We start from the raw sequence: 13,023 nt of genomic DNA, 5'->3' as shown, positions 1-13,023 counted from the left end.
AAAATATTACAAGTTTCGTTTGGCAACACCGATTTTGGGCAAACTTCTTTGCAGCCCGAGATTCTGGGTAAGAATTATCCTTGAAGCTCCACCTTTTTTGGTATTTTACAGCAATTTTTGAATCTGTTGGGGCTGAATGGAAAACAGCCCCACCTCACCGAATAACTTTACAGACTTTTTAAAGTTAGTTTTTATTTCGCAGAGTAGCGATGAGCCATGATTTTAGAAGTGTTAGCTGTAGAGTTAGGGTATTCAACAGGCTATAGGAGGTGCTAGGGCATCTCAGAATCACTTGAACCTTGTATGCAATTGCAACAGCTAGGCTAGTCAAGACTAAGCTCAATACTAGTAAAGTTTGTCTCCAAAGCAATTCTGTTAGTTTTTTTTTTTAAATACAGCTTAGGAATACATCAAGTTTTCAACAAAGTTTGAATGCATTTTTTTTCAAAATTTGGGATAAAAACATGCTCAGAACGCATCAAATTTAATTCGATTTTTCAAAATTTTCTGGGGGGAAACGCCCCAGAACCCCTCGCGAAGTCGTTTGCAGTCCCACTGCTCACAAACAGCACCAGCCGCCACTGAGTAGTGAGTAGCCTACAACAATCAACTTTCTAAATCACAATTGTACGCGGTACCCTATACGCTACTTCAAGACCGAATGCAGCCCACACATGCAATCCAGCACTCTGCCCCAAGTGCCCATACTCGAATTTTATTCACTATCAACTTGTAGTAATAACCAGTGATGGGCATTATCGGCGATAAATTTTTATCGCCTATCGTTATCGCTCAATTATTTTTTCAGTTATCGTTTATCGTTATCGCCAAAGGCAATATTTGATTATCGCCGATAAATTTTATTTCGGATCAACACACAAGTGAAAAGACCATGAAAAGTAATATTTTTACTAGCCACTAGTTAATGAAACTAAAATTGAATACAGATTGAATCCAAATACAGTATAACCTTTCTCATTTACCTATGCGACATAGCCTACCTCAATCAAATATTTTTATTCCCACTAATACAGTGCCTATATTGTAATTCTTATCACAAAAACTCAGTGTTCTGCCATTGCTTTAATGATAGTGTTGACAAAGAAAACAAAAAAAATTATTATCTGAAATTATCAGTAAATTACGATAATTATGTTATTGTTCTAAAGCAAACACGACTACTTTGACAAGCTAGATGGATTTCACAGTATGCACATTTTTAGGCCTACTACCAATAACGCTTAAGATTACTGATAAATTTTCAAGCCTTTTGCGTTTCTTGGAATTTTTTCTATTATTGCTGACTTTGCTGTAAACTAGGGCTACCATACGTCCTCTTTTAAGAGGATTTGTCCTCTTTTTTCGAGAAAAATGAACTGTCCTCCGAGGACACTAAAAAATGCTCAAATGTCCTCTTTTTTGACAGTTTGGGTTTTCATGCTTATATTTTCAACGGGATTATATTGCGTGATGACGTTTCAGCGACGGCTTGTAGGCCATTTGTTTACTAAGCATTTTATATAGGCCTACCAATGTAACATGCTGATTTATAAATTCTACAAGAAATTGGCGCATTTTATGGAACTGTTGTTGAACGTTCATTGCCTTTTTTCACTGTAAGATATTAAACGACATTTTAAAGCCCATGCTCACACTTTCACAAAAAATTATTCTTTTACCTACAAATCGAAACGAATGTCTATAAGTGCAATGTGTATAACACCTAACCTCCAGCAAAATAAATCGTTGCATGGATAGGCCTACAGCTCTGCAAGGAAAGGGACAGATTTTTAGTTCACGCCGTTTTTAGCATCTTAATGGTTATGTGCAGCCTACTGCTTTAATCATATTTCTTGCAAGTAATTTAAAAATTTTGTTAAGGCTGACCATTCCTTGTTCGTCGTCGTCGTGTGAGCGTCTGGGGCCGAGGGTCTATCCTTTTACCACCCCAGATTCACGATGTTCCCGGACTACACTGGAAGGCTACTAGAGAGCAGCCAATCTTTGGTTTCATCATCCATGACACGCAGACCTTCCACTCCGTTAGGTGGCTTGAAGATGGAGCAGTCATTAATGATGTGATCTGCGGTCTGTTCCTCGGCACCACATTCACAGGAGGAGGAAGAGGCCATTCCCCATTGGTGCATGGTTGAGCGGAAAAGCCCGACGCCCGTACGGAGACGGCCAAGGCGTACCCATGCCTGTTTTGGTAGTGTTAGACCGATGGGGCGTGTGTCGGCGTCGGGGATGAACGAATAGAGTCTGGTGGCGGTTGACTTCCATTCAGAACTTCATTTATGGTTCGCCCAAGCAGCCGCAGAGATGTCTTGTACATCAGCTTCGTTGATAAGAAGTTGAGCGGCTGGCACGAATGGGTGTCTTGATTTCAGTCGACGGGGGTGCCCGTTTGGGAGAGCAGAGATCTTGTGGTGGAGAAGATGGTTAGGCTCCAGTGCTCGTCGACCAAGGGACAGAGTGGCTTCTTCGCGACGAAGCTCAGCGGGTTGGATGCCAGCGAGAATGGGGAGGTTGTCCAATGGTGTGGGACGCAGGCATCCGGTCGCTGTGCGCAGGGCGCTGTTTATGGCAGTGTCGATGTTATGGCAGTGAGCACTGCGGCACCAAACAGGTGCACAGCACTCTGCCGAAGAGTAGACAAGGGCCAAGGTTGCTATACGCAAAGTGTCAGCCCTCGCCCCCCAGCCAGAGCCTGCCAGGCGCTTGAGTAGCGCAGCGCGGGATGTGAGTTTCTTGCGCAGTGACACCAAATGGTGGCGGTATGTGAGCGATCTGTCCAGTGTCTCCCCAAGACATCTTGGCTCGGGGCAGAAGGACAGAGACTTTCCGCTGTTCTGGACGTGTAGATCACGATCAGCTTCCCGATTATGGAGGTGGAAAGCTGCTGCCACAGTTTTGGTTTCGCTGAGTTTCAGTCGCCAGTTCTGGAGATAGGCTGAGAGAGTTTTCATGTCCTGGCTCAAGGTGTCTTCTAACCTTCTAAATTTTCCCACGACTTTGCGGAGTGGAAGAATTGCCAGGTCGTCCGCATAAGCATATTTTGCAGAGATCGTAGTTGGCAGGCCGTAGGTGCAGTTGTTGAAAAGAAGTGGAGCCAGGACCGATCCCTGTGGGACGCCGTTTTTCAGGCGTCTCAGTCTGCTTCGCCGTGAGCTACCGGTGGTGAGGGTAAAGCTTCGATTCCTGACAAGTTCCATAATCATATGAATCATATGTCGGTCAGGAAGCAGGCGAAGCAGCTTGCAAGTAAGGCCGCGATGCCATACGGTGTCATAGGCAGCTGTAAGATCTAGAAAAACAGCGCCGGCCTTCTTTTTTGCCTCAAAGCAATCCTCGATGTCTTGGGTTAAGAGTGCGACCTGATCTACGGTGGATTTTCCGCGCCGAAACCCAGCTTGCTCTTTTGGAAGGAGCGGGTCGATGATTGGGTTGACGCGTGCGTAGATCAGTCTTTCGAGGATCTTGAAAGGAACACAGAGGAGGGATATTGGACGATAACTCCTTGGGTCCTCTGGTGGCTTGTGAGGCTTAGGGATCGCAACTACTAAAGCTCTTCTCCAGATTTTTGGGATTGTGAGGTGGTGCAGGCAGAAAGAGAGGAATCTACGTAACCAGGACTTTAGGGCAGGGCCAGCATGGAGCACAAGCTCAGGGCAGATCTTATCGGGCCCTGGAGACTTGTGTGGTTTCACTAGGCGGAGGGCGGCTGGCGAATTCCTCTGGGGTGAAGTCTCCAGAGATTGCTTCCTCTTGTGGTGTTTCCACTCGCCAAAGGGCAGATACTTCCTTGGCAATAATAAGGCGGGATGCCTTGCGGTCCTTTGTCTTGTAGACCCCGTTCTGCACTAGCTGGGAAGCGATGGCATTAGCAGAAACGGGGCACTGACGAGGGGAGTTTGCTGACCGTCCAGTGAGGTTGTTGACGATGCTCCATGCTTTGCGGCTTGAGTGTGAGAAGTCGATGGTTTGGACAGCTTCGTTCCATCGCTCAAGCTTCTTTGTGTCCAACCGCTCAAGTAGTCTGGTGGCGGCGGTGTTAGAAGCAGCGCCACTTGTGGCGCTTAAGTAGGAGCGATAGACAGCTTCACACTCAGAGTCCCAGCATGGTGTATAGCTGGTTCGATGGCCACGTGGTATTGTGGCCTTTGCCGCAGTTCTTCTTCGTCGTATGAGCTGTTCTTCTGGACTATATGTTTGGGCATGATGTCATCAGCCACTCGACAGTCTCGTCATCCAGGGCCTTCGGTCCAGGTGCTCCATGTGGTGGTTGATGGATTGGGCAGTCATGGACGACATGATCTACTGTCTGGTCTGTGGCGCCACACTCGCATCCCGGTGAGGGAGCCAGGCCCCATTTGCACATGTCTGAACGAAAGCGACCGACGCCGGTTCGTAGGCGGTTAAGCCGGACCCACGCAAGTCTTGCGAGGGACATTCCCGGAGGATGGGAATCGACGTCGGGTAGGAAATCACGGAGTCGGGAAGTGTTGTTTTGCCACTCCATGTTCCATGTGTAGTTCGTCCAGTGTGCCGCACTTATTCCAAGATCTTCAACGTTGTTCAGAAGCTGTCGTGCGGCGGGCACAAATGGGCGTCTTGATTTCAGTCGCTGCTGTCCTCCAGGTAGGCGCTGGAATGTACTGTGGAGGAGGTGGTCGGGGTCCAGTGCGCGACGAGCAAGGGAAATCATGGCTCCTTTACGGCGAAGCTCAGCAGGTTGGATGCCTGCAAGGATGGGAAGGCAATCCGTTGGAGTGGGACGCAGGCATCCAGTCACAGTGCGTAGTGCGTCATTGATGGCGGTGTCAATGTGGCGGGTGTGAGAGCTGCGGCACCACACTGGTGCGCAGTACTCAGCGGTAGAATGGACAAGGGCCAAGGTAGCTGTGCGAAGGGTTTTCGCATCAGCTCCCCAGCCGGAACCCGCCAGCCGCCTCAAAAGTGCAACGCGCGCAGATAGTTTTTTGCGCAGTGACTCCAGGTGTCGTCGGTACGTGAGTGACCTGTCCAGGGTTACGCCGAGGTAGGTGGGTTCGGCGCAGTAGGGTAGGTGTTCGTCATCGGTGGTAATGTTGATCTCACGTTTTGCTTCCTTGTTGTTTAGGTGGAAGGCCGCCGACACTGTCTTTGCCTTGCTGAGCTGTAGCTTCCATTTCTGGAGATATGTTGATATAGTTGACATGTCCTGGCTTAGGTTCCTCTCCATTGACTGCCAATCTCCGGCTGGATGCAGAATTTTTAGATGCTTTATTTAGATGCTTTAAAGTGCCCCTGACAGGTTGGATCCAAGTATAGTAACTTTTTAAAGCATTTCCTAGCGCAGAATTACACTTAACGAACTTTTTAATCTTAACCTCGTAGCTCGACTGGTTAGGGCGTAATTTAATAAAACGACTGCTCCGCAGCGCCACCACAGGCGAAACTCCATATTTCACTGCTCTGGGACGACTTTGGTGGTATTACGTCATCCTAAGCGGACGTCGTTAGCAACGGATGAAACAAACGCTTCTTAGATGTAATTGGTGGATCACAGTTTGGTCGGAGTTGGTATAAGCGGTTGCTTTTTTCGAAGATTTATTGTTTTTTGCAGTTTAATAAAACTGTACTGGATACGTTCCTACAAAAACCTAAAATATACTTGAAGTGAAAAATGAAGAAATCGTACGAATCATCATTCATATTTAATTCATCATCACTATTCAAAAATAAATAAAAGTTCTCTCTCTCTCTCTCTCTCTCTCTCTCATAATGTGCCTTCAGTTGGCCATTGAAATCCTGTGTAACGGCCATCTGGATCTGGAAAATTGTTTCGGATTCGCCAAACAATGCATGACGGCATCACAATCCGATTGTTGCTTCCGAGAACATCACCTTGTAGTATACACTCCAACACATGCCTGTAGGCATTTTTACTTGAGTGGTAGGCCTATTAACAAAATCATCTTCAGTGAAGTGAACATATACGACTAGTTTTGTATGGCCCATCCCACTTTCGAACACTTGAAGAAAACTTTGACCATTTTCTTCTCAGTACCTTGTTTTGTGGGAAAAGAAAGCACACGGTCTTTGTCACTGACAATGTCACATAAACAGCAATTTGTAGGCATTGCCTCAATCATAAATTAAAGGTACTGTTTGTGAGATACTGTTGTTACACTGCAAATGGCTATAGCCAGATTAGAACAAATAAAAAAGTATGAAAATTGTAGCCCTATAAAACTGCAATTTCAATTGAATTGAGATGCTGTTTGATAAAAGTAAACTCAACCTATTTGATCGAAACCTGATAGCAATAATAAGTTCACTTTTTCATTTCGGTAATTCTTAATTTGCACATGCTTTAGTTTAGACCAACAGAGCCCCACACATTCACGTTTTGCAGTAGCTGTACCATACTTTACCAAGTCATCACAGAGAAAGAATGTATCCTTCCCGCTTACTGTGACGTCACAGCGGTGTTGCCGTTTTTATTTTCGCAATTGAATGAGTGCCAGATTCGCCGATGTCAACGAAAGTTTGCAAGCGTGTAACTTAGTAGCCTGTTGATATTTTTTACGATTTGTTGGTCAGGGAAGTTTGTTAGTGTCATCTTTTTGGTATCTTAGGTAAATTTAGCGAATTTATTTACCTGTCAGAGGCACTTTAAGTATCTGCTTTACGTGGATCCCTTGTGGACTTTACGCCCATTCAAGGTTAAAAAGTGTCACAAACCCACCTCTTTTTTAATTTGGAATTTTTTATGCTATTTTCATTTGATTTAATGATTTTGCCTACTGCACGTAAGCGGCAGTGTAACTCAATTGATAAAAGCATCCAAGTTGTATCTGTAGGTATAATTGTAAGCACGGCGGTTACCTCAGTGGTTTGATTCTGGATCAAGAGGTTGAAGATTCGATAGGCCTACCCACTGCCGCTGTTGCGATTCTATTCATGCATAACTTACAAAAAGTTTTGTCCGTTTACAGTAACTTATATTATATTCGATTTTTTTCGTCATGTTGATGAAAACAGTTCGTGCTACATGTGATGGGGCAGCGCTAATCAAGAAAAAAATAAAATTATCGTTATCGGACATTATCGGCGATAATTTAATGGTTTATCGTTATCGCTTAACTTTTTTTTGATTTATCGTTTATCGTTATCGCTTTAAGCATTTTTCGTTTATAGATTATCGTTATCGCTTAACTGAAAAATGAGTTATCGCGCCCAACACTGGTAATAACGTAGGCTACCTTAATTGAAGTTTTACATTTCCGCGCTAGAGATGAAACGCTGTAGGCTCTGTTGGTTATAGCCATAGATCAATTTAAAAAAAATCTGTGTCAAAAAATGTCTACTTGCGTTGTTAGGCTACAGGACACAGGTTGTCTTTTCTCCATTTGTTAGATACCAGTAGAAACGTCGGTGATCTGTTTTAATGCGTGTTTGTTTGTAATAACTATAATAACCACTCCTCTTCAAAGCAGGAAGTACGAAATTATAGCTATCAATCGCGTGGGGTTGCGGGGGTGTAGCCTACGATAAGTCGGGAAGCGCTGTGATAGGGTATCGAATTTATGTCTACGTATACTCACTCAGAGGTCGGCGCTTTATCCACGTTAAGCCAGCTAAACAACGAAAACAATTTTCAGCAGACGTCAACAATTTTTGCACGCACTAAAATAAACAAACCAGTGGTAGGGTCAATTCGAAAGGAAGCGTAAAGAAAAACTATGCGAGAGATTCAAACATGCCCTACGTCCGTATTGGATATTGAGCCTTTCATGTTGTAAGAGAATATTTAGTGTTAAATTAAATTTTAAGTGAGTACAACCTGATTTAAAATACAACCTGACACGTCAACTAATGAAATAAATTTCAACAAAGTAGGTTTTTTTAGATCTACCCACTGCTTGCGACCAAAAAGTAACCTATATTTCCTGGCAGGTGTTACCAGGGTTAGGGTTTTGATCACTACCCAGGAATTCAAAATTTCCCAAATCACAAGTTTTTGTCTTCAACACCTTTAAAACTAAATAGCATTTTAAATGCTCAAATGAGGGCATAAATCTTTATCTGGCAACACTAGTGTATAAAATATATCCAAGCCCGAAATTAAAACAACAAAAGTTATTGAAGTCAACTTACCGCTTTATTTTCACGATGTTCGTTGCATTTAGGACGAACAAGAAAAATATTGAAATAAAAACCAACAGCTTAATAGATAAAACTTTTGAAAAAGCGCGAAGTTTCATTAATTACGCTAAATCATTGCATGGAAAGAAAACTGCAACTCTCATTACAAAATTTCTAAAAATAACATGGTTTTGAAAAATTTATTGAAAGCAACACAGATATGTTTTGTTACACCCCAATATATTTCGTTTCAAATACAAATCTTATCAATAAACTTGTTTAATGGGATTGTTTGCTAGGCTACCTCTACTTGCTCCAAGGAATGGAACACTCAATAACAAAGTGAATTGCAAGACTGACACAACAACCACTTAAATCTCAATTCAATTGCTAAGGTTAATCGACTGATGTATAAACTTCTTAAACGAGTGGAAGTTGTACTTTTTGACATGGTCTGCCACAAAAAGTCAAAGCTTACGAAAAAACATCAACCAAAACTTGCTTGTTGCTGTATCAAAATAACAAAATAAGTTTCTGCAGAAGCAGAGTTGCCAAAATATTTTTAAATTACGAGTTTGCAATCATTATAAGTTAAAACGATCCCAAAAGTAAGCTTTGAAGATTCATACAAAATAAAACACACAATTTTTATGTAAAAATGATACATGTTTTACGAAAGTTGGTTTGAAATCAAGTTTATCTAAACAAAACCAACCAGAACACAACCAGAAATGTTAAAATTTTTCACCACACCGAAACTAACTGCGGAAAACTGTGAAACTATTGTGTTTATTCAAGCAACTATACTGTAAATTTATGTTTCATTTTTATCAATTTTGTGTTAATTAGACTTTGTTCGTGTTCTTTTGCCCGGTTGCGCAATGAGTGCGAAAATATCTTATAATCATGCTTTTTTTATCTTTAGTTTGTTACCTTTTCTTTTATTGTTGAGAGCGGCTGCCGGCTGCTTGACTAGAAGATCTTACAGGTCACTTCTCAGCTCCCCGTTGCAGTAGCCAGTATCCACACATTCTACTTGATCATTCGTTTCATTTGACTTTATTTTATGATTGCTTGTTATTTATACTCGCAACAAAATAAACATCAATCAATCGAAACTGGCAACTTTGTAAAAAAAATCCAACTTGTTTCGGATGCAGGATGTTATCACATCAATACTGGTAGCCTAACTCGACTGATTCTGATTGCGTTATGTAAAAAACAACACAAACGGTTTTTAAAGTCTTCGACATGACTCGACCTGTAGCCTAATCGTTCTCAGCTTTAGCAGGGCTAGAGCCGAAGGTGATAATCACTCGGCCACTGAGCTGGATTCATAAAATGGAAATAAGCGAGCTAAACGAGGAAGAAAGTAGCCTATTCTTGAGTGCTTTGTCACACCGGCTGAAGAGCGTTGATCTAGTGCAGCGGTCGGCAACCTGCAACCTGCGGCTCCAGAGCCGCATGTGGTTCTTTTATCTCTGCTCTCTAGCTAACGCGGATGCGCTATATGCAATGAAGTTCAGGAGCAGAAATCACATTAACTGCGTGAAATAAATCATTAAAAGAATTTGTGTGTGTTTATATCTGACCATGAACCGATTAGTTGTGTTTCCCAGTCATGTTAAAAGTTGAGTTGTTGGGCGAATAACTCGAACAAAAGGCTTTTCTGTAAGCGTTAGGTTTTTGCTGTAAGCAGTCAGTTAGATGGTGCGGCTCAGAGCAGGTTATAGTTTAATGGAGAGCGGACCAAATGGCTCTTTCAATGTTAAAAGTTGCCGACCCATGATCTAGTGAGATCTCGTTGTTCTTAGGAAGGCATATTCAATCTAATATCGATGCAGACATTGTCGACCTCTGCCGAACATATAGCCTACTAGCCTACATGTGGTGAGTATCAAGCTGTTCCAAGCAAGGCTACTATCCCACCCATGGATAGCGCCAGAGAAGCCTTGCATGGAGTCGAATTCATGTCAATCACGCTATTAATTTTTTAGATTCTAATTGGCTTATAGCCTAGTTACCGGTGCTTATGGTAACTATCCTTCCATTTACCCAACTTGTTCCGTATCGACATCTGTTACTATCGATCTCTTGGAGCAGGACTTTGCCTATTTTGGATACCCCCACTCCGTTGTTTCAAACAATGCGACTACGTTTTCTTCGGAAGAATTCCTTATTTATTGTAAAGCTAGGGGAATAATAGGCCTACACACAGAGGTGGGCAGTAACTAGTTACAAAAGTAACTAGTTACTGTAACTAGTTACTTTTTGAGTAACTGTAACGGTAACTTCGTTAATATTTTCCAAAAGTAACGAAACGCGGTAACTAGTTTCTATTTTAGCACTTTTTCAACAGTTACAAGTTACTTTTGTATTGAAATTTATGTTTCTAATTGCCGTCCATTACTCTGCACATGTTGCTCAATAATGCATTCTTCTCGCAGCTGTATCGGAGCAGCACTGCCCATGCGCGGCGCTCTTGTTTTGTGATCTTATGGAGCAGAATTGCCATATTGGCAAATTCATCGCAAAAATCCAGAAATCTGGCGATTTTTTAAGACGTTTGGCTTCATATTTATGGTTTGGCGATTTGGCTCTTTTTTAGCGCTTTTTGAGAACTGATTTGGTTAAATTAATTGCTTTTGGTGACTGATCAGTATGTGACTTTCTACGCAATGTTTAGCAAAAGTGTTTGGCAACACTTGATAGCTCAGTTCATGCTTGTCGTATAGCTGCCAGAGGTGTACAGGAGTCGTATTTTTGGAGTATTTAGGACCCGGAGTCTCAGTGTTACGTTCACTGTTCGCAACCTTATTACTTCATTGTTTTCTCGATTCAAAATTGGAAGTCGATGTCTAAGTAACTTCGAGTCATAGCAGGGAAAACAAATTATTTCCTTTGTTTCGAGCATTTAAAGAGAATATAGTTTCGGGAGAGAGTTTTCTTTTTTGTACCAAAGACAGGCAAAACACAACAATACCACAGGGTTGAGCATTACAACAATATATTTTACATATTTACAAGTAGTTTAACAGTCAAACGTTTTCGGCTTAACTTAAGCCCTCATCAGGAATCTGAAAATATGTATAAATTGTAATAAATTTAAACTTTTTGAAAGTAACTATAACTAACTGACTATAAGCATCAAGAAACACGCAACGATTATAAGCAATAGTGTGGAAAACAGACAGACGGAAAACAAACTACATTAGGAAAAGGCAACTGCGTAACTAGAAAAGAATTTGCACCACAGGGTGCGTGATACATCTAATAAATGTTGAGGAGAATGGATGCGCCTCCCGCAAATAATTGTTTGTTTAAATTTGGATTACAGCGTTTATGTTAAGATTTATGAGTAACTGAAAGTAACTAGTAACTGTAACTAGTAACTGTAACTAGTTACATTTTTGAAATCGGTAACTGTAACGGTAACTCAGTTACTATTTTGGCCAAGTAACTGTAACTGTAACTCAGTTACTTTTGAAAGTAACTTTGCCCACCTCTGCCTACACATCACTGGAGCACCATACCATCCAACTACGAACGGTGCTGCCGAGCGTTTGGCGCAGCACTTTCAAGCAGGCTTTGAGAAAATCGTCCACCGTCTAGAGGTGTGACCACTCAATTCTTGATGCAGTTTCGCCGTAGCCTACCCCTAATGCCAGTGGTTATACTCTTCCAGTGAGTTTCGTACTAAATTAGATATCATACTTCCTTCCTCAGCTCAGATCACAAAAACGTCGACGAGTCCTCCGCCTAGGAAACAAAACCGGAAAACAATTAAGTTCGATGTTGGTGATCCTTGTACTTTGGTTCTAGGCAAAGCCGAAGCCCTCGTTGGGTTCCTGCCGTCGCGGTGAAGCGACATAGGAGTCGTAGTTTACAGGTTCGGGAGAACCCTCGAGGTCCAATATGGAGACGCCATAACAACCAGCTACGTCCGCGTTACACCTCGCCGGAAGATGGGGATCAAGGGGAGGCTACCTTCACGTCGCCATCGACATCCGACAAGGTTCCTGATCCATGGACAGCCAACGAGGTTTCTGATCTTTCGACGCCGATTGCAACCGAGGACTCATCGGTCTCGAATATCAAATTAAGGGTCTCGATGGGACAGCTGATTCTAAAGTGGCCCAAGTCAAAACAATGATTTGGAGATAATCGAGTTTGGATATTCGTGCTGTGGTGGACGTTGTCGCTGAAGGTTTGCAATCTTTTTATTATTATCGAATTAAGGGTTGACTCGGTCATCGGTCTCGAATTAAAGGCATATATTGAGGCGGTCACAGAAAACTAGAGAAGACACCAACCACCCCTTCGTTATGGGTGGTCAAAAGTTTTATTGGGGAGGTGTTGTGTGTTTTCGTTTGTTTTCTTTGAAACTATGTAGCCTACCTTGCTTTCGTTCATCTTAGGTCTTCTCTTTTGCGTTTTTGTTAATCAGCGCTTCTCATTTTGTCTCATTATAAACTTTGAGTGCCCGCGTTTTGAAAGCATTCTTGCAATTTTGAATACAAGTAGAAAACTTTTGTACCGTATGACTCTTGTTGAATAAGCTAAAAACACAAGAGACAAGATAAAATTTTGTGGAGACAATTGCCCACCGTGGCTACGTTTCTGCGCCCGGGCATTTAAAACAGTGGTTCCCAACCTGGGGTTCGCGGACCCCTTGAGGGTCCGTGAGAAAGCATTTGGGGGTCCGTGATTACCTTGATGAATTTTGGAAAAACAAATTTGTTCTATATGCACGGATAGAGCACCAGCTATGCTCGGGAACAAATCTGGATTTGCTGTTTTAGTAAAAAACAAAGTTCCTCGCGTGGTTGTTACCCATTGCTTCTTGTACAGGTAGGCTATGCCTTAGCAGCAAAAACTTTACCAGCAAAT

The sequence above is a fragment of the Aplidium turbinatum genome, chromosome 10, assembly GCF_918807975.1.
Source record: "Aplidium turbinatum chromosome 10, kaAplTurb1.1, whole genome shotgun sequence".
Taxonomy (NCBI): Eukaryota; Metazoa; Chordata; class Ascidiacea; order Aplousobranchia; family Polyclinidae; genus Aplidium; species Aplidium turbinatum.
Note: the sequence above shows the minus strand (reverse complement) of the source record.